This window comes from Hirundo rustica, chromosome W, assembly GCF_015227805.2.
Source record: "Hirundo rustica isolate bHirRus1 chromosome W, bHirRus1.pri.v3, whole genome shotgun sequence".
Taxonomy (NCBI): domain Eukaryota; kingdom Metazoa; phylum Chordata; class Aves; order Passeriformes; family Hirundinidae; genus Hirundo; species Hirundo rustica.
The window spans coordinates 11326701-11347983 of record NC_053487.1 but is presented as its reverse complement, the minus strand read 5'-3'; the positions used below and the strand labels follow the sequence as shown (position 1 = coordinate 11347983).

The window sequence follows — 21283 nt, the reverse complement described above, 5'->3', positions numbered from 1 at the left end:
TGGGGGGTGGTGCGCGCGCTCCTGGCGCAGAGACGTTATGCCGCTGTGTCGGTTGCTTTCTTTTCTCCTGACGTCACGTGTGCAAGTCTGAGAGCACCTTACATTCCTGGTGGGGAAGGGGAGCGTGGCTGGTGGCGTCCCTCTCTGACACCATGTAAGGAATGGAATGCAGGGGTAGGGCCGTCGCGGTCTCAACCCGGTCACCTCCGCCAGGAAAACCGGCGGGACTAGGTTAGAACTCTGCCCCGCAGCCGGAAAGTACAGTAACGGCTGAGACAGCCACTCTCGTCCACATAAAGGTGGGGGCTGGCCTACCTCAAGCGCCTTTCCTGGGGGAAGAGAGCGACGTTCGTCTTTCGCTGGAGCTCCGCGGGAGTTGAGGGGTGCTGGGAGGCAGCAGAGGCGCCTCAGAGGGCAGGTAAAAGGTGCTTATGGGCCACTCCATGTGGGGTCGAGTGGCCTGGCCTGGGCTCCTAGCTCAGAGGCGGGCTGAAATGGGCAAAGCTGGGGTGTTGCTGTTGGGGTGCTGCTCTTCTGGGGCAAGATCTGGCGTGGCTGAACCCACGCGTTCCTGCAACAAGTCATTGAGGTAGCTCAGTAAGGTGAGACCTAAATTTCCCTTTTATTGGAAATACTACAGTATCTACGGCCGTTGGGCCACTGGGTTGGGCTCCCGTTCCATGGGGTGCCTGACGTGTGCTGGTTCGCTGGTCGCGCGCGCGCTGTAGACGTGTTTGTGTGTGGGCTGGTTGTAACCTGGTGCGAACTCCACGCAGCCGACTCGCTTCACAGGTCCGGCTTGAAACCGCTCTGGTAGCCCAAGATGGATTTCGTGACATGACCCGCGGTGAGTAAATTGAATGCTGCTAACGCGTTGTGTTTGCCCTGGTGTTAAAAAGGACTGTAAAAAAGTTGGTGTTGGCCAGCTGTCCCGGTTAATTTTTTTTGCAAGTGGTGCGGTGCATAATGCTCGCAGTTGCTGCAGAGCATGAAGTGACAAGTATTCTTTTTATTTTTCCGGATTCATTAAAAAACATAGCAATATATGGGATCATACCGACTCCTTAAATCAAATGGCCTTCCTGAGGAAAAAAAGCTGATTACCCACAGAAGCGGGCTGAGAATAGAAGGCTCCTGCATAGCAACTTGCAGTTGAAAACACTTATTCATCTTGCTTGAATTTAACTATGAACAGCACTTGATAGTATACGATGCAGAAGCTGTGATTTGAGTGCCTAGTTGCTTCATTCACATAGACTAGTTTACCCAGGTAATTATGTAATGCAAGTGTTCATCTGGAAAATGCATAGTTGGGAGATGGCTCCATCAGGGAAATAAGTGAAAGAATGTCAAGTGTGTCAGCTGTAAGATCTAAGAAGTACAAATAACATCAAGTTGACTTCAAACTTGATATCTACTTTTTGCTTTCACCAAAACCTGAGACGACACCAATAGTTTATTCTTTTAAAAGGTGATTAAAGAGCTTTGCAGAAACTGTGTTTTCCATTAAAACTGGATGGGAAATTCAGCGAACTGTATAAGATTTGCAGACTGGTTTTTAAAAAAAAGATCAACAGAAAACCTGAAGATGGTTTAAAATATGCAAGTATTTGCTTTTTTACATACTGCTAAGCTCATAGACAGTAGCATTGATTTGTCATTTCATAGGTAGAGAATCTTTTTACATCTAGGTAAAGAACTTATTTTTCTGATGTCAGTTGCTTATTCTAAGAAAATGGCTAATGGTTTTTAATCAAGGAGTTTAATTTGCAGACTACATACAGGGACTCAACTGTGTTCTGTAGAGTTCATTTTCTGTATATGGTATAAGGTGTTTTTTCTTTGGGATCATGAGCTCTGCCTCCTGAACAGGAAATGAGTATAAACTGATGCTTGTGCTTCTGGGTATAGATGGTACAAAACAGTTACTCTTGAGCTACCAGTTTTGTAAGTTCACAGATACCTTGCTGTGGTATTAACTTGCATTTTCATAATTTTATGTATATACTTTAGAAGTGATCTACTGGATTTATAACTTAATTACTACTAAATTTTGAAGGTATTTGGGAGACTGAAGGCTACAGAAAAGAGATAAGGATGAAGCACTTCATTTTACTATTAATATGGTATTGATTTCAGTATTTCTAAGAGCAGATAAATGGAATATATAGCAAGTAAAAAGGAAGAAATTCATGATTGCATGTGTACAAGAACAGACAAACTTTAATTTTCACCCGATTGCTCTCTGTTAATAATTGTTCACATCTTAAAGTATTTTTTCTTCTATGTTATTCTTGCACTATTTCTGTTTTAGACAAGTGTCTAGTAAGTCAGTAAAAATGCTCTTCTAAATTGGGTAATGACTTTTCTTTACCCGGTCTTAACCACCTGCTGAAATAAAAATAACATACTAATGCCACTGGAAGAATTCTTCCTGTCATAATAAAGAAGCTTTATAGTGAAAATTGAGATCCATGTTTTTCATCCATCTACTACTCAGCGGGAATGTCTACTTCCCGTTAAGTAAGAATATTAATAGCTACACAGGGTGCTCTTGAAGCATTTTTCATTTCTGGGCTAGGGAGTACATGAAGAAATAATGGCATCTTTGATCTTTAAATTCTGCCATAAGCACCAGTTATGCTTCTCCTTGGGCTCTCTCTGCATTGGTGTAGCTCCATAATTACTTGCAAATTATAATCTGAGTCTGAAGTTCTGAGTCTGACCTGGAACAAAGGCTAGACAGAGTTAAAGGAATAAAGTAGGTATTTATTGAAAGGCCTTCAAAGGATGCACCTTGGGCAGTACAAGAGCCCAGCCGTGGCTACACCCAAGATGGACACAAAATGGATGACCGGTCATGAGTCTTCACACTTTTATAAGTTCTGGTCCATTTACATATTGGGGTTAATTGTCCAATTACATCTTCAGGTTATGAAGTCCCATCCTTCCGGTTTGCTCTCTTTGTTGTTGTTTATACTTTTGGACCTGAGGCTGTAACAGCTGTCCTTGGTTCTCAAGCTGGAAAAGGATTGTTTTGTCAAACTACCCTATGAAGAGAACTTGCTAACACTTTATATGAAGTTCAGAGTCACACACTAAGGCAGTATGGAACCTAAAAAATATGAAAGCTAAAACTTAAGGCATCATTTCCCCCCTTAGAGGCTTGACAAGGCCTTTGCCTTGTTGAGTCTCTATTTTAACTACTAATAATAGGTATTCAATAAATATCTAATAATAGTAAATAACTAACAATAATAAACATCTAAAACCACTAAACATCTAACAACAGATAAATATCTAATAACAGTAAATATTGAAGAGTAAATATCTAATAATAGATAAGTAGTTAACAACAGTAAATAACTAACAATAATAAACAGCAATAAACTAATAAATATCTAACAGTAGTAGTGTCTTGCACAGTTGGGTATCATGCAAAGAAGAATAATGATTATTATGAAGAGTTCTTTAGGCACAGAAGAGGAATCATTTAAAACACAGTTTTGTCTGCATCAGTCTGTTTCTCCAGTTGTTTCAGGAGCAGAAGCCTTCTTAACTCTGGAGAAGTGAATCCAGGGTCCTTTGCCAGTGACTTTGACTGCAGTGAGGGTAGTCAGCAGGACTTGGAATGGTCCTCAACTTGGCTTTGCTTGTAGAGAATCACTGTCCCACCACTTAACATAGACCCAGTCTCCAGGTTGGAAGGGACATGCAGGTGTGTCCAGTCCTATGGGTCTGGATAACACGGTGGAATTCTGGATCTTCTGCAAAGTGGAACCTAAAGCCATTAGGTATCTATGTAAATCAAGTTTCTGCCTCATATGAATTTCACCTGGAACATGCAGAATCTTATATGGCCTGCAATGCAATATTTCATAGGGACTGATATTATCCCTCTGCCTTGGTTGTATGCAGATCCTCAGTAAAGCTATAGACAAGGCCTGAACCCATTTCATGGATGTTTCCTGACAAATTTTTCTGATTTGTGTTTTAAGGTTTCCATTCATACGTTCAACTTTACCACATGCTTGGGGTCTATAAGGTATATGCAGATCCCGAGTAATTCCCAAAATCCGGCTAACTTCTTTAACCACTGTTGCAAGAAAGTGTGGTCCCCTATCTGATGACATCCCCAAGGGAATCCCGAACCTTGGAATTATATGATTTAGCAAAACTTTCACCACCTCCTTGGCTGTGTTAGTGCAACAGGGATAAGCTTCTGGCTATCCACTGAAGGTGTCAACTAACACCAGTATGTAACGGTATCCCCCTTTGCATGGTAACTCAGCAAAATCTATTTGCCAGTAATCTCCAGGAAGATCCCCTGCCTTTGTCACTCTTAACACAACTCTTTTCCTCATATCAGGGTTGTTTTTACAGCAGATTTCACATTTGCTTAATACTGATTGTACAATGTCAGTCATTCCCTTTCCTATTACTACCTTTTTTAGCTGTTTCTAAAGATTTTCAACCCTGGAAATGTGTGCTTTCATGCTATCTCTGAGCTAGCTCCCAAAGGATCAGTGGTGGGACTACAACCTGATTTGCTGGTGTAACCGCCCATCCACTTTCTGTGATCTTAGCCTTAAGGAGCTTAAAGGTAACTTTAGGATGCTTGTATCCCCAATTGTCTGTTCTGTTTGTGCTGTATATTGTGTTCTGTACCTTTAAGACTGGTTTTGAGAGTGAAGCGGGGGTGCCAAGTTTGTTTCGAAAAACAACTGCCTGACTCCTACACATTCATTCTCCGGATGGCAGTTCGTCTGAGGCACAGACAGCAGCAAGGCAGAGATCTTTTTGCTTTTAGTTGGTTTTAGCTAGCTAGGGCAGAGAAGTTCCCTGGACTGTTTTTTTTTTTTTTTCCTTTTTCTTGGGACTGTTTAAACCTGCTCTAGACTGAAAAACCCAGAGGAGCACCGGGAGCTTGCACCTGGGGCCCACCAGGGCCTGGACTTCTGGAGGGACTGATAGGAGACTCAAAGAGCTGAGCTACCCAGGGCAAGGACTTTCTGAATTTACTATCTCACTTCAAAACAACAAAAGGTTTTATTGCTTCCTATTATTCATTCTTTGTGCTTGTGAGCACTTTGTTTGCTAAATAGTTTTTTCCACTTTTCTCCAAGGAAGTTCTTTCCCAGACCAGTTGGGGGAGTGCCGTTTGGGTTTGCTCCCCAGAGGGACCCTATTCAGGGGTTTTTCTCCCAAATTTGCCCTAAACCAGGACAGGAACTTAATTAGCTTGTGGTCTGCCTGATCATACTTTGGGGTGAACCCTAAAAGATCAATCTCTTTTTGTGGAATTACTGCGAGAATACCTTTTTCTGCAATTCCTCTCACTGTTTCAGCAGCAAATCAAATCCCCAATTCTGGAGTGGTTTTCCCTTTCTGATGACTCCTAAATGCATGATAGCTACTTCTGTGGGCTTTCTGATGCCCTCCAAGAGGGCAAGTATTTGTTCAGCATGTTTGATTTGATTGCCTTGAGTGTTCAAAAGTCCTCTCTCCTTCCAAATGGCTCCATGGGTGTGGACAACACTAAATGCATATTTAGTTAGTCCATATATTTACCTTCTTTCCTTCGCTCAGGTCTAGGGCACTCGTCAGTGCAATCAGATCAGCTTTCTGCGATTACACATCTGCAGGCAGAGCCTTCACCTTGATCACCTTGTCCTGGGTGGTCACTACATAGCCTGTCATTCGCTTACCATTTCTCATGAAGCTGCTCCCATCTGTAAAAAGCTCCCAATCTGGATTTTCTAGGGACACGTCCTTCTGGTCTGGTCTGCTGGAATAGACCTCTTCAACTCTCTTCAAGCAGTCATGCTCAGGCACATTGTCAATTAAGGTAGAGGACAGAAACATGGCAGGGTAAACAAGAGAAGTTGTTTTCAAGGTAACATCATCTTGTTCTAACAACAGTGATTCATATTTAATCATCTGGTTCCCAGACAACCAATGTCCTCCCTTTTCTTCAAGTACAGCTGCTACGACATGGGGTACATACACTACAATGTGTCGCACAAGGGTGAGTTTTCGGGCCCCTGAATTAAGATGACAGTAGCTGCCACAGCCTTCAAGCACCATGGCCAGCCTTGAGCAACATTGTCTAGATGTTTGGAAAAGTAGGCCACAGCCCTCTCGTTAGTTCCTGAGGCGCTGTGCTAGTACCCCCAAAGCCACATTCAGTCTCTCATATGTAAAGAGTTCAAAAGATTTAGTTAAATCTGGCAGTTCCAGTGCTGGATCTGACATTAGAGAGCGTTTCATCTGTTACAAAGCAGCTCTTGTGTTTTCAGTCCATATGATAATTTCCTTTTCAGGTGCTTTTAGTGCTCCATATAGGGGTTTTACCAGTAGTCCATAATTTGCTATCCACAAACAACACCAACCTACCATTCCCAGGAAAGCTTGCATCTCTCTCACGGTGTGGGGCTCTGGAAGTCAGCAGATGGTTCCTTTCCGTTCTTTGCTGAGCTGTTGATGTCTATGTATGATCTCAAGCCCTAAATAAACTACTGCTTCCTTGGCAATCTGTGCCTTGTCTTTGGAAACTCCGTACCCACTCAGTCCCAAAAAGTTTAATAAACTTATGGTAAGTTGTATACAGGAATCTCTGCTTTTAGCCACAATCAAGATGTTGTCAACATATTGAAGAATAATCCCTCCTGGCTCTTGTCTCCTCCAATCTTCCAATTCCTTTGCTAGCTGGTTTTGGGCTATTCTTCAAACCCTGGGGTAAGACTGTCCAAGTAAGCTGGCTTTTCCTCCCTGTCTCGGGATTCTCCCTCTCAAAAGCAAAAAGCTCTTTGCTATTTATGTGTACAGGAATGCAGAAAAAGGCATCTTTCAGGTCTACAACAGTAAAGCACCCTAATTTGTCTGTCAGGGTGGTCAAAAGGGTGTAGGGATTGGCTACCACTGGGTGTATGTCCTCTGTAATTTTGTTAATTGCTTTTAAATGTTGCCCTAATCAATAACTCTTACTATCCACCTTTTTAACAGCAAGTATGAGGGTGTTGTATCTGGACTCACATTGCACTAATAACCCATGTTGGAGGAATTTTTCAGTTACAGATGACAATCCTTTATAACTTTCTAGTTCTAAATGGTATTGGTTTTATCTTACTGCTGTGGCTCCTGGTTTGAGTGCAATACTCACTGATTCTGCCCATTTGGATCTTCCTGGGATATCACTGCCCCACATTATTGGGTTGACAGCATTTTCAACTTCAGCAGGGTGTTACCCTGGTTTTTCTGAGCCTTTTGATTTTCTTAAATGGAGTCAGATCTTTTTAGTTATTGTACAATATTAAGAGCAGTTTTCTACCTTTCCCACAGATGTAACATAAACAAATCCTTTGTTTTTCATTCTCTGTCCTTTGTTTGCATATTTCTAACCTGAAAGCAATTGTAACTGACAATTGGTCTGGCCACTGAGGCTGAGGGGTGGAAATCCCAAAAAGCCAATCTTCTGCTAGACCCACAAATGTATAAAAAGTAAGAAATAAACAAAGGGGCTCTCTTCTCTCCGCTCTCTTAGCTGGGAGCTGGTTCGGAAGGACCTCTGCCTTGCGAAATCTCTTGTCTGCGTGTGACTGCTTTGTGTGTCTCGGTGACAGCAGGGATTTTACCACATTTGTCCTGTATGAAAAGTGCAGCAACTTGGACAAATTTAGATTCAGGAATTACAACTCATACACCCTTCCCCTTTTTAAATTCAATCTCTGCTTCCAATTTCTCTAGTAGGTCTCTCCCCAGCAATGGTTTGGGGGAGTTAGGCATTTAAAGGAATTGGTGGGTTACCCAGTGCTTCCCCAGTTTGAATTTTAAAGGTTGGAAGAAAGGCTGTGTTTCGCTTACCCCTGTCGCCTCAACAACACGAACAGTATCTTGACTGAGTTTCCCTTCCAAAGTATTTAACATAGAATACTCTGCTCTGGTATCTACCAAAAATTTGATGTTGTCTTTCCCCAGCTCAGCTATAACCAAAGGCTCTGCTAGGGGAGAAGCCTTTGGTCCCCATCATTCTGAGCATGAGTCTTGTCCCACTGTGAGTTGGGAAACCGGGGATTTTTGTTTCAACATTGGGCAGTCATTTTTCCAATGTCCCCTTTTTTTACAATAGGCACATTGATCTTTGTCTGTAGGGGAAGTTTTCTTGGATGACTTCTCCTGAGTTGCCTTCTTACTAGGTTGGTGTCTTGTTACTTGGGCCTCTGTCCCAATACACCTTCCAGGCCACTTCTAGAAATTTATCTGTCTTGAACCCCATCTCACTCTTGCAGCTTTCTCCTTATATCATTTGTGGCTTGACCAATGAACAAGAAAATTAGATGGGTTTTTCCATCAGCTGAATTAGTATCTAGGTTTGTATATTTAATTGCAGCTTCTCTTGTTTAAAAAATCAGTGGGTGAGTCATCATAATTTTTCTTTACTTTGTAAAGCTTTGACCAGTTTAGAGCTTTAGGGACATCATGTTTTAACCCATTACCATGAGATTTTGATATTGCTTTAGTTTTGCCATCTGTTCTGGCACATTTAGGTCTCATTTTGGGTCATCTGATGGAAAAACCTCTGCAACAGTACCCTGGATCAACCCACTTGCTATATTTGCCTCTACCAAAGTTGTAATAGCTTGACTAACCATCTGTCTCTCAGTGGGATCAAGCAATGTGTCCATCATAGATTTCAAATCAGTCCAGTCAGGGTTTTGTGTGTTAATTGCCCTTTTTACTAAATTGGCTACTTTTTCTGGATTTTCTTTATATTTTCCAACTGTTCTTCCACTGTTCTAACTCCACAAGGGAGTATGGAACCTTTACATATATTGGCCTGATTGCCAAGTGCTTGCCATAACGGGGCTTGCAGAACCAGTTCTTCCCTTTTTTCCCTTTTTAACCAAGTAGGTTTGGCTATTGGACTACATTTCCCTTATGGCTCTTCTTGCTATCTTTCCCCTCCTTTGCCTGTTCAGGGCAACTGTGATCTCATCTTACTCTTCAGAAGAGCTACCTGTACAAGAGCTGTCTCATTCTGTTGAATTTGCTGTGTTAGGTCTACCTCGACCAATCCCAGTAGTAGGGATTGCTGTCCAGGATTTGCTCCGATGTAGGGAGCAGGCAGCGGGCCTGCTGGCTTTGATTACGTCATCTCCTGAGCCAGGTCCCCAGCGCACAATGTTGCTATAGAAACTCACGGGCCTTAGAGTGGGAGGGGCACCACTCCCCCTATAGGAGGTCCCCTCTCCACCCCCTCAGTAAAAAGCTCCCCCTCCTCGGCTCCACCCCTAGGGGCGGTGCTGTTGGCTGCACACCTCTCCCCCCACCCCTGCCCACCCAGGAGCGAGCAGGGATGCAAGGTGGAGCACAGGTGGGGGATGTCCATGCTGGCGGTGCAGGTGGCGGATAAACAACCGGAGCTGTCGCCTTTGAAGTTGTGACCGCCAGGGGCTGGGGAAGAGCAACCAAAACTGCAGCTGGAGGACGAGGAAGAGCACAGGTGTGGGAGGCATCCAGCCGGAAGTCAACAAAGGTGCCTGTGCCATTTCTGGCTGCCAAAGCTGGCCTCCCTCTTCCTTTACTGGCAGGGATCCTGCCAGAGCTGTGTTCCCCCCTCCAGCCACCTTCCCCCATAGCTGTAGCGGTGGAGTGGAGGCTGGGGCCGTGGCAGCTAAAGCTGTGGCTGGTGGAGGAAGGTGTTAAAAGTGAACCTATAATATTGGCTTTCGCATTTATGTATTAACTTTTTGTCCTAGGGTAACTTTATGATGCCTGTATCCCCAGTTGTCTGTTCTGTTTGTGCTGTATATTGAGTCCTGTGCCTTTAAGACTGGTTCTAAGAGCAAGGAGAAGCGCGGAGTTTGTTTTGAGAAAACTACCTGACTCCTCCACATTCTTCTGTGGACAGCGTGTTCGGCGGAGGCTTGGAGAGACTGCAGGACAGAGATCTTGTTTTGCTTTTAGTTAGTTTCAGCTAGCTAGGGCAGAGAAGTTCCCTAGACTGTTTTTTTTCCCCTTTTTCTTGGAACTGTTTAAACCTGCTCTAAACTGAAAACCCAGGGGAGCACTGGGGGCTGCACCTGCGGCCCACCGGGGCCTGGACCTCGGCATTTTCCAGCAGCGCCAGAGAGACTGGGACTGAGGAAAAGCACTGAGAGAGAGATCCGAGCTACACCCACGGCAAGGACTTTCTCAATTTGCCATCTCACTTCAGAAGGAGAAGTTTTATTGTTTCATATTATTCATTCTTTATACTTGTATGCACTTCATTTGTTTAGTAAAATAGTTTTTTCCACTTTTCTCCAAAGGTTGTTTTTTTTTACCAGACCAGTTGGAGGGAGGGGCCACTTAGGTTTGCTTCCTTAGAAGGATCCTATACAGGGGTTTTCTCCCAAATTTGTCCCAAACCAGGACACTTTTATATATCTTTATTGATTGTAAGTATTCAAATATAGCACAATATATAACCCCTTTTAGTTGCTTGCTAATATAACCTAATTTCTCATTCTAAGTATGCACTGTACAGCCCACAGAAATAGTAGTGTGATGAATATATTATATCTATGTATACACCTTATAGCTTATAGAAAGAACGGTGTGATGAATGTATTGTACTGCAAGCCTTCACAAAATATAAAATGTTAAAATACTTATATGTAACCGAGAGAACTGTATACAGCAATTAGGTTGTTTCTATCTGCTGACTGACCTCTCCAAGTGATAACAGTGGCACAAACCAGAGCACCATAGGAGAACTAGAGAAGAACTTGTTAACTCCTCGTTATCAGGGAAGTGTGAAACAACTGGATGAAGCCACAAGGAATAAAATATACTGACCTGATCTGCAGGATGTCATGCAGATAAGTCAGAGTGAAAGACCAAAACAAAAGAAAGTTCCTACATCAAAAGCTCCCAAGAATGTTTGAATAATGCATAAAAGTTATGCATATGTATGTACCTTAATAAAGTAACAGTATATAGATAATACTGCCTTAATGTACCAGTGTGTTCATTGGCTGATAGCCAGGAACACCCCAGCGCTGGACATTTTCCTTTTTTATTCCCTTATTAAACTTTTGAAAAATATTCTGAGTGAACTTCTGTTTTTCACAAAGGGGAAGTAGAGATGGCGCTGTGGGAGGCAGCATGGGTGGGGCTGTGAGTGGTGCCACAGGAGGAAGTGCAGCTGCTGGCAGCATGGGCAGCAGCGTGGGTGGGGCCATGCCCTGAGCCCTGGATGGCCCAGGTCTCAGAGTGAGGGCTACTAGGTCTGCCTCCACCTCTTCCCTGCCCCCACACTCAGGATTTAATATGGGCTGTCTCTTTTAATTCTTTTTCTCTTTTTTCCTTAAATGCAGTATACACTCTTTCTTAGGTTTTTGTAGATGTAGATATATCTTGTGATGTAACTAAAAAAAGCCTCTTATATTCAAGTTCTATAAAACAGTAGTGTTGACACAGGCAAGACATCAAATTGGTTATTAATTATTCATCTAAGCTTCCAAACTTAGGCCACTTCTGTTATCCAATTTATAAATTGGCCAGATTAGTCTAGACAGCCTAATAAGCTCAGATTTTGTAAGGAGTCGGTATTCACCTGTTTCTGCCCACTCAGGGACGGCAGTTGTTTCTGCCCATCCAGGGACAGCAGTTGTCGGGGGCTCCTTTTGCAGGAGTTTAAATTCCCCGGCATTCAGGTGGTTTTAGAGTCTTTTTTGCCCTCTGCAAAGCTCTGTGCCAAACCGAAGGAAGAGACGGAGTCTTCAGGTTTAGATTTTTCAAGGTTGCATACTTCGTTTATTGTTTCTTATCTTACAATTTTCTCAGTCCAACAAGATGTTTGCCGCGGCTTGGACTTCTCACGTCTCCCCCCGAGCTGGGTTGTCCTTATCTTTTATACTAATTGCTACATATTTCTTATTTACTATTTCTTACCAATGTCTATCACTATTACTAAAAAGGTCATCTTTACTCTGACCCAATCCTCACTAACTACTTTGTGCCAACGTCACTGCAGAAATGGAGTGAGGGAACAAGAAGGAAGAAGAAGGAGACAACGCCCCAAAAATCTCCATCTTGCCCCATTCACTTCAATGCCAAAAATCCCAAACCCACTGTTTTTTCACCCTGTGATATACTAAACTACTGTTTTTCACACTGTTGTGGCCTGTAAACCTTCTTGCAGTGCAAGAAGCCTTTCCCATGGACTGAAATCAAAGCCAGTGTCTCTCTGAGCCCTGGGCTCTGGGCTGGGGTCCCAGACCCCCCTGCCCAGGTCCCTGACCCTCCAGGGCAACCAAAGGAATGCCCTGGACTCCAACATTCACCAACTAATTCTTGACAGTTTTCTAACACTAAACCCAAAGGTGAATTCTTGGATATTTGGGTGTCATTGGAGCAAGAAAAATTACAGCCCATCGTCTATATTTATAAACAGAATGATCACAGAAATTAAGCAAAGCAACGTAAATTCACACTAACAAGCTAAGAGAAAGAGAAGAAGGAAACAGGATTCAAATCCACAACCTTGGAGTCAGCAAGCAGCAGCTTAAACCACTACACCACCACTGGCTTCATGCTAAATCATAGGTACTGCAGCACTTTGCTCTCACGAGGTAACAACAAAGGGAGAAGCAACAAACAAGCTAGAACTCCCTTGGACCCTTTCTTGGGTCCCAGAGATACCAAACAAAGCTATGAGATCTTTTAACACTCAACCCAGGTGCTAAAATGAAATGCCACCTTTATTCACCTACTCACGTGCCTCTGTGTTGGATCTGAGGATTCTTGGGCTCTGATACCATCTGGACTGCAGCTACAGCCCCCCCCCCAGATGCTTTCCTGTCCCGGCAAGGTCCGGCAAAAACTGATGCCTGGAGAGGCTACCTAGAACAGAGACTTGACAGAGTTAGAGGATAAAGGTAGGTATTTACTGAAAGGCCTTTAAAAGGTACACCTTGGGCAGTACAGGAGTCTCGCAGAGACTACATCCAAGATGGATGATGGTCACAAGTTTTTCAGACAGATATAAGTTTGGTCTATTTGCATATCAGAGGTTAATTGTCCAAGTACAGCTTCAGGTAATGAAATCACTCCAAGTTTGCCCTCCCCAATTCACTGTTGTTTACATTTTTTGGGGCCTGAGACAGTAAGGTACCCTTGATTTTTCAGGCCTAGAGAGAAATTGTTTTGTCTGAGTAAAATGGGAGAACAGTAGCATACAGACTATGGAGTTTTAGTTATACACTAAAGTAATACTGATCTAAAAAATATAAAAGCTAAAACTTAAGGCATCAATCCGAGACAGCCAGAATGGCTTCACAAAGGGAAAATCATGCCTGACCAATCTGGTGACCTTCTATGATGGAGTGGCTACAAGGGTCAGTGAGGGAAGATTGACTAATGTCATCTACCCAGACTTCTGTTAGTCCTTCGACATGGCCCCACACAGCATTCTTATCTCTAAATTGCAGAGATATGAATTTGAAGGGTAGACTACTCAGCGGATAAGGAATTTTCTGGATGCATACAGCCAGAGTTGTGGTCAATGGCTCTATATCCAGGTGGAGGCTGGTGATGAGTGGTGTCCCTCAGGGCTCTGTCTTGGGACCGGTGCTCTTTAATATCTTTATCAATGACGTAGACAGTGAGACCAAGTGCACCCTCAGCCACAAAGCTGATCAGGGCAGTTGACAGAACAGAAGGACAGGATGCAATCCAGGTGGACATGGACAAGCTCAAGAAGTGGATCCATGAAAATCTCATGAAGTTTAACAAGGCCAAGTGTGAGGTGCTGTACCTGGGTCAGGACAATCCCAGATATAAGTACAGACTAGGAGAAGAACTCATTGAGAGTAGCCCTGTAGAGAAGGACTTGAGAGTTCTTTTCGCTGTGTCCCCTCACGCCTGGCAGGTTTGATAGACAAACTGATAGGATCTCTCTTGACCCTGAGGGGGGGTAAACATAAAATGAACACAAAAAGAAGCATTTGAAGAACCCAAAATTTCCAATTCATTGAGGGGAAAACTTAAGGTGGAAAGGGTGGATATTTATTTTTTCCACAACAAAAACGGATTTCTAATGGGGAACGTAATTTCAACATCTAGAAGGGAATCAGGTGGGGATAGCTGGGATATGGATTGACCCTTAGAAGCACCCTCTCTATTGGTCTGCTCTGTGATCTCTAAGAGCTTGGCGGGTAACTCCTTGGGCCCATTTGGGATCCTCACAAGGCAGGTCATAAGTGGGTTGTCTGCCGATGTGGCTGAGAGGCAAATGTGGTCCTACCCCATTGCCCTGGCGAGAGTCGCCCAAACGTTGGCTTTGGGCTGGGGCACCAGCCATCCGGAGACTGAAGCAGCGAGACTGGCGAGCAGGAGGATGCTGAGAAGCAGGTGGAATTTCCTCAGCACTGGGGACTGGTGCTGGACAGGTTCCATCGTAACTAAAATGACTGAAACAAACAATTATCGTTTGAACAGAGGGTTTAGGAAAAGGAGCCCATCCCGGAAAAACTTTCCCTTCTTCTCCGCCTAAATGCTGCCTGTGTCACTTGAGGTAGTTTTTTCTTCTCCCCCGAGACCTTCGGGACATAGGGCCTCACCCATTTAGATGGTAACCATTTCAGCCCCGTGGGGGTGGACACGCAAGCGTATCCACGACCCCACATGACCAAATCGTGAGGTCCCTCTGTCCTTCCAGTCTCAGGGTCCTGGACCATGACCGACGGCCTCTCCTTGATGTTTAATTGTGGGTTTGCCCCAAAATGGCGAACGATTGGAGGGTTTAAGAATTCAAAAGTACAATTTAAAAAATTAATGGTGAACAGTGCCCTGGCCAATCGGGTCTGCGGTGTTTCCATTTTTAAAACCTGTTGTTGTTGGTTGAGGACCCTTTTGATTTCCCTGTGGGTCCTCTCCACTACGGCTTGGCCAGTCGGGAAATGGGGGATGCCGGTCTTATGTCCCACTCCCCATTGTTGCAGGAAGCTGCTGAACTCCCTGGAGTGGTACGCTGGGCCATTATCAGTATTTAACTCCCTCGGGATGCCCATGAAGGAGAAAGCCTGGATGAGGTGTTTTATTACATCCGAGGTCTTCTCCCCTGTGTGGATGGAAGCGAAGACTGCGCTGGAGAAGGTGTCCACTGAGACATGCACATACTTAGATCGGCCGAATTGGGGGATATGTGTCACATCAGTCTGCCACACCTCACAGCTTTTTAGGCCTCTGGGGTTCACTCCTGCACTCAAGGTGGGAAGTGCATGCTGATTGGAGGAGGGACACGTAGCCACAATTGCCTTAGCCTGTTCCCGGGTGATGTGAAACCGGCGAACAAGGACAGGCGCGTTTTGATGGAAGAGTTGGTGGCTGAGCTTTGCCTGTTCAAAGATGTTAGGCAATGGGGCCATTGCAGCAGGGGCAGCAAGAGCATCAGCCTTCCTGTTTCCCTCAGCAATGAAACCTGGCAAATCAGTATGCGATCTTGTATGCATCACAAAGAATGGCTGCTCCCTATGGGAGACAAGTTTGACAAGCTTAGAGAGCAGCTCAAACAGTGCAGTGTTAGACACTTCCTGCAGTATGGCCTGATCTGCTCTGGACACCACTCCCGCCACATAAGCGGAATCCGTTACTAAATTGAAAGGTTCGGGGAACCTTTTGAAAGCCCTGACAACAGCGGCCAACTCAGCAACTTGAGGTGATCCCTCCACCTCAGCAACATCTGCCTCCCACTGCTGAGTCTGAGGGTCCTTCCAAGTCATGACTGACTTGTGGGACCTTCTGGACGCGTCAGTGAAAACTGTCAAGGCCTCTAAAGGCTTCCTACTCCAAACACTTTTCAAACTCAATGTGAATTTGGCATCCTGATTGAAAATTTTGTGGGCTGGCCGATGAATAGAAATTTGTCCGGTGAAGGAATCCAGAGCAAACTGCAGTGCTTCGTTCTCCTGAAGCAGGTGTTCTAACATTGCCTTTGTAATTTGGCCCGATCTTAATCCAATTGGAATGTGAATGCATTCAAAATCACATCCGGCCAATTCCCTGATCCGGACTCTTGCCTTCCGGATCAGTTCAGCCACCAGTTCTTGTGGACAGGTCATCCTTTTGGACCTCTGATGACTGAGAAAGACCCATTCTATGATTAAGAGCGGGTCCTCTCTGCCCTGGTCCTTTTTGATGTTTTTTCTCCATTGGAAAATGACCCCATGGAGGTGTGGCAATTTCCCCATTATTATAAATTTGAAAGGCAGGTCAGGATCACACCAGTGAGCCTGCCGAGTGGACATGAGATGCTGCACCTTTCCGAGCGTATCCTTTGCTTCTGGGGTGAGTTCCCTAGGAGAACTCAGCTCCTCTCCCCCTTTCAATAAATTGAAAAGAGGGGCCAGGTCTTCGGTGGTCAGACCTAGCCAGGGTCTCACCCAGTTCAATGCCCCACACAGTTGGTGGACATCTGTGAGGGTCTCGATCCTTGCCTTAATTTCTAATTTTTGCGGCACAATGGTCCGCTTGTCAATTTCCAGCCCAAGGTACCTCCAAGGTGGCATCTTTTGAACTTTTTCTTCTTGCAGCTCGAACCCTGCAACAACCAATGCATTGATTGTCAGGTCAAGACATCATCGGTGGGGGCACACACAAGCACATCATCCATATAATGATGGATGATTGTTTTCTCTGCGGCTACGCGGACTGGGGACAGCAAGGAAGCCACATACCACTGGCAGATTACTGGCAAAACTTTCAACCCTTGGGGTAAAACTTGCCAGTGGTAGCGTTTCCTCGGGGCCTCTCGGTTGATGGTGGGAACCGAGAATGCAAAACGTGGTACGTCATCAGGATGTAGGGGAATATGGAAGAAGCAATCTTTTATGTCTATTACTGCCAATCTCCAATTTTGTGGGAGCATGGTAGGGGAAGGCATACCAGGTTGGAGAGAGCCCATGTCTTCAATGACGTTATTAATTTGCCTGAGGTCCTGGAGGAGCCTCCACCTGTCCTTCCCCGGCTTCTGGATGACGAAAACCGGGGAGTTCCAAGGGCTGGTTGTCTCTACAATGTGGCCTTTGGCCAACTGCTCCTCCACGAGCTCTTCAAGCGCCTTTAATTTTTGCTTTGAAAGCGGCCACTGTTCTACCCACGCTGGTGCATCCGTTTTCCAATTCAGCTTGTGGGTAGGGCGCTCCTCAGTGGTCGCCGCCCAAAAATCCGGTGAGGGGTCTGGGATGTCAATTGTGACCCCCCACTGGGCCATCAGGTCTCTCCCCAACAAGGGTTCCTTATAATCTAAAACAAAAGGGCGTAAACTGGCCAATTGCCCTTTTGGCCCCTTAATTTGCACCACGCTCTTTGATTTCTTAGCCAATTGCATTCCCCCTATACCTTGCACGTGTCCAGCCACGTTTTCCAAGGCCCAATGTGACGGCCAATGCTTGGCTGGGACTATTGTCAAGTCTGCCCCCATGTCTAGGAGGCCTGTGATGTTAATGGCCTCCCCACCCACACTCCACTCACACGCCACCTGGGGCTTTGCCTCTGTGATGTTGTACACTGGAAAAGCTGTTGGTATGCTGTCTTCTGGGCGCTCCCAGGCGGGTATGATTTGGGCAACTATTTGTCCTTTTGGTAAGAATGTTGGTGGGTGGGTGCATCGTAGCCAGAGAACGAACCTCCCGGGATTGTTGTCAAGTGTTCCCAGGAGGATTTCGATCTCTTGTGGAGTGTGTTTGCAATCCCCCACAACGATGAGCTTACCTTCACCCCTTGGCCAATTGCCCTGCTCACCGTTGTTGACTGACACCAATTTCCAATCATCGTCTTTCAGGTGCAAACCCTCTGTGAGCCGTAACCTGTAAGGTGTATAGTTAGAATCCATTGTCAAAATTGGTTTTGCAATGTCATGGTCCGTGTGAGTCATTTCCAGTAAATTTTTTGTGTTGTTACCCCGAATGGCAGCTTTTCCTCCTTTTTCCCTTGGCTCCCTCCCCCTTCCCCCTCTGCTCGGTCCACCCCATTTTTGTCATAACGCAGGGTGGACCTGCATTCCCCCTTTAGTTTTTTTGCGAGGGTTTAAACGCTCTCCCTTTTTCCCCTTCTCCTCCCCCCTTTTTGTTTTTAAAATCTTCAAATTCTTTCTTAAGGGGGCATAGGGAGGACCAGTGCCCCAATTTCCCACATAGAAAACATTTTTGGGAGCCTTGAACCGAAGGCTTCTTCCTGGTGTCTGATGTTTCTCGGGAGCCTTCAGCTTCGATGGTCGCAGCATGGTGTAATTTGGGCCGCTGTCCTGTGGAGGCACTCATAAATGGGACCTTTACTTGACATACTTGGAGCATGTCTTGTAAGGTCGGTGCAGGATCTAATGGAAGACTTAAAATTGCAGCACGACACAGATCATTTGCATTTGAAAATGCAATTTCCCTTAAAATGCATTCACGTGCCCCTTCACTTTTAACTTGGACCTCAATGGCCCTGGAGAGCCTCTCCACAAAATCTGTAAAAGATTCACTTTGGCCCTGTCTTATTTTTGAATATGGGACCACTGGACCATGAGGCTGCATTGTAAAAAATGCGGTTAAGGCTGCTTCTTTCACCACATGGAGGCACTTCTGGGGTATGGCAACCTGATCAGTTGCCTCCATCCAATGCCCCTCACCAGCGAGATGTTCAAAAGTGAGGGGGTTCCCATGACCATCCACCATAGTCTCTATGTTGTCCAGGAGACCTGGCAGGGCACTGCTGAGCAGCTGCTTCCATGCTCCCTCCCAAAGCCTATATTCTGTGGAGTTGAGCAGGCAGGAAAACAGCTGCTTCAAATCAGCAGGGAGTGTTTCAGCCTCTGAGAGATCTGCCTTCAAAAGACCCCAGAAGTATGGACTATCCTTTCCATATCCCTTCTGGGCTTTACACAGATCTCTGATGGTGGCCTGTGGGAACGGGTGGTAAATGGCTCTGATGTTTTGGCCTCCACAGGAATTTCGATAAGTAACAGGGGCTAGGGTAGGGATGAGGGGGGAGGGCGGAAGCCCCATGGAGTCTGGCTCCGGCTCACTAACTTCTGGGTTTGGACCATGGGAACCAGAAGGAGGAGCGTGGGAATCGGGACTCCATGACGCTTGCCCTCCGGGGTGGGGGGGGCGGTTTGGTCAGGAGATGCTGTCATCCAGGAGAAGGGCTGATGGGGGGGACCTGGGGAAGCAAGCGAGGCGGGGCGGGGCCGCGGCAAAGGGGTCCCGGGCGGCGCCGCCGCAGACGGGTCGGCAGCAGCGGTTCGTGCTGCCGCGGGCGGGCCAGCGCCGGCCCGCGGGGACGCCGGCGGGGCGGGGAAAGCGACGTCACTGAGATCGGGCGGGACGGGCGGCGCGGAGTGGGGAGCCGGGGCTGCGGGCACCGCGCAGGCGCGGCGGCTCCCGCGGCTGTCCCGGCACGGCACAGCCGCGGCATCACAGGGATAAGGAGGAGCCAGCAGCGTGGAGCGGGGGGGCAGGGTGGCGCGGTGCCACAGGGACGCCGCGTCACCAGGATAGGGGGGAAAGAGGGGCTGGGAGGGGTTAAGGGCGGGATCAAAGGAACCGCGGGAAGGACTGGGAGATGGAGACAGCTTTGCCACGTGGCCTCCGCCATGTTGTGGCAGGGGAAACGGGGACCCATGTTCTGTTTCCCCATTAACTGAAAACTGAACTCGGGGTTTTTGAACTGGGAAACGCGGGGACGGGGAAGGCTCTCAGGCAGCTTGGCCGGGGCCGCCTGAGAGGTCCCGCGCAGCTTGTTGCGAACCATGCAGACCGTGCCGGCTGTGCGGGCTGGGGGATCAGAAAATTCTGAAGAAGCTTGAGCTAGCAGGCTGATCTCCTGCCTCGTCTTTCAGAATACTTTTCCGGGGATAAGAGTGAGAGAAATGAGAGATCCCAAGGTGCTACCTTTATGAGTCTAGTCTGTTTATTGTCAATTATTGGTTGCTTGGATCCTGTGTATTGATGTTATATGTATAAGTTACCAGTTCGATGTATTGATGTTAACTGTTCTCTGTACCCCAGACCCCAGTTCTGTGTATTTCCACAATTGCTTCCCAGTTCCAGACAGTCCTAACACCCCTTTACATTATTATAAGTTGAGCCCCATTACTCCCTAAGTAGCCTAAGCCACCGCTGCCTCGCCTGCTACTTTGTATCAGCTCCTCCCCGCCTGCCTGTCGACCTAGAGGCTTCGCCCCCTCCTCGCCTTCGTCTAGCACCGCCCATTATGGAGATCAGGCAGGACGGAAGTGCTGCAGACACCAACAACCCCTGAGAACGACGAGCCAACTCAAGCCTCGGGAAAACAAAAAGCAGCGTCAGGTGAGGAAAGAGCTCAGGTACCCTCTGACATCCTCTAACCACTTTCGGGAATCTCGCCATAACTTAGGAGACCCTCGCGGAGAGACACCCCCTAGACCCAAGGAGCTTGATATGAGACCTATGGACTCCCGTGAGGTGAGGCTCCCGACTCTGCGGCTGCGTGGCAAAGTCGATGAGGATCTCCTTCTCTGCGGTGTCTGGTCAGAGCAGCGGTGGTGTAGGCATCCCTGAGCCCTCCCTCGCCAAAAAGAGCTGGAAATAAAGGCATTGAAGGAGTTAACTCAGTCTCCTACCCAGTTCATTTCCAACAAGAGGATGGGGGCAAAGGGGCAGGGGAACCAGGGGGGGGCTTTTCGCATTCTGGCGGTTTTTGCATTCCTTTCTGAGACTTTATTGCAGAATACAGCTGTGCTGCTAAATTAAAGTATTTTAAAGCATCTCTGTCTCCTGACCCAGCCAATTGGGTCATTTTCCTTCTCACAGCGCTCCAAAATTCGGCGCTGCCAAACTGGTCAGGGGACACCCGCGGAAAATGCGAATAAAGCCAGGGAACGAAATGTTTTAAATCGCTTTTTGCAACTTTTAACTGAGCATTCTGTGAAACTGAAATAAACGTATAATACATACTCTTTTGAACGACAGAGAGGTTTACACCCATCTCTCCCAATATGTGTCGCTTCCAACCAACAGCCAGGCAAACTGAAACTGAAAGTAAAACTTAACTGTGGGTTTTATCTCCCTAAAACTGAGTCATGGTCTCTTCTCCGCCCGCTCAGGGGAACCGCAAAAGCAAGCCGGTGGCTACAAAAACCCGGAATGCCACCGTGCGAATCCGATTCGCGCCGAACTAAAAGATTAAATAACAAAAGTAACTAAAGATGGTTCTCAGGAGGGTTTCCAACAGAGGTCTGGGGCAAACCCCAAGCCTCCAGGCTGTGCAGCCA

At 46.3% G+C, this 21283-nt stretch overlaps 1 long non-coding RNA gene across 2 annotated transcripts; it reads left to right on the top strand.

Moving 5' to 3' along the window:
- The first annotated feature begins 15 nt into the window (after nucleotides 1–15).
- LOC120764985 (uncharacterized) lies at nucleotides 16–10309 on the top strand. 2 transcript variants are annotated; one of them, XR_005704338.2, is made up of 4 exons: nucleotides 16–154; nucleotides 300–418; nucleotides 793–847; nucleotides 9759–10309. It is a non-coding gene; the product is annotated as an uncharacterized LOC120764985 (long non-coding RNA). The 2 variants fall into 2 exon arrangements; XR_005704337.2 differs by having other exon boundaries at nucleotides 36–418.
- The last annotated feature ends 10974 nt before the right edge of the window (nucleotides 10310–21283 follow it).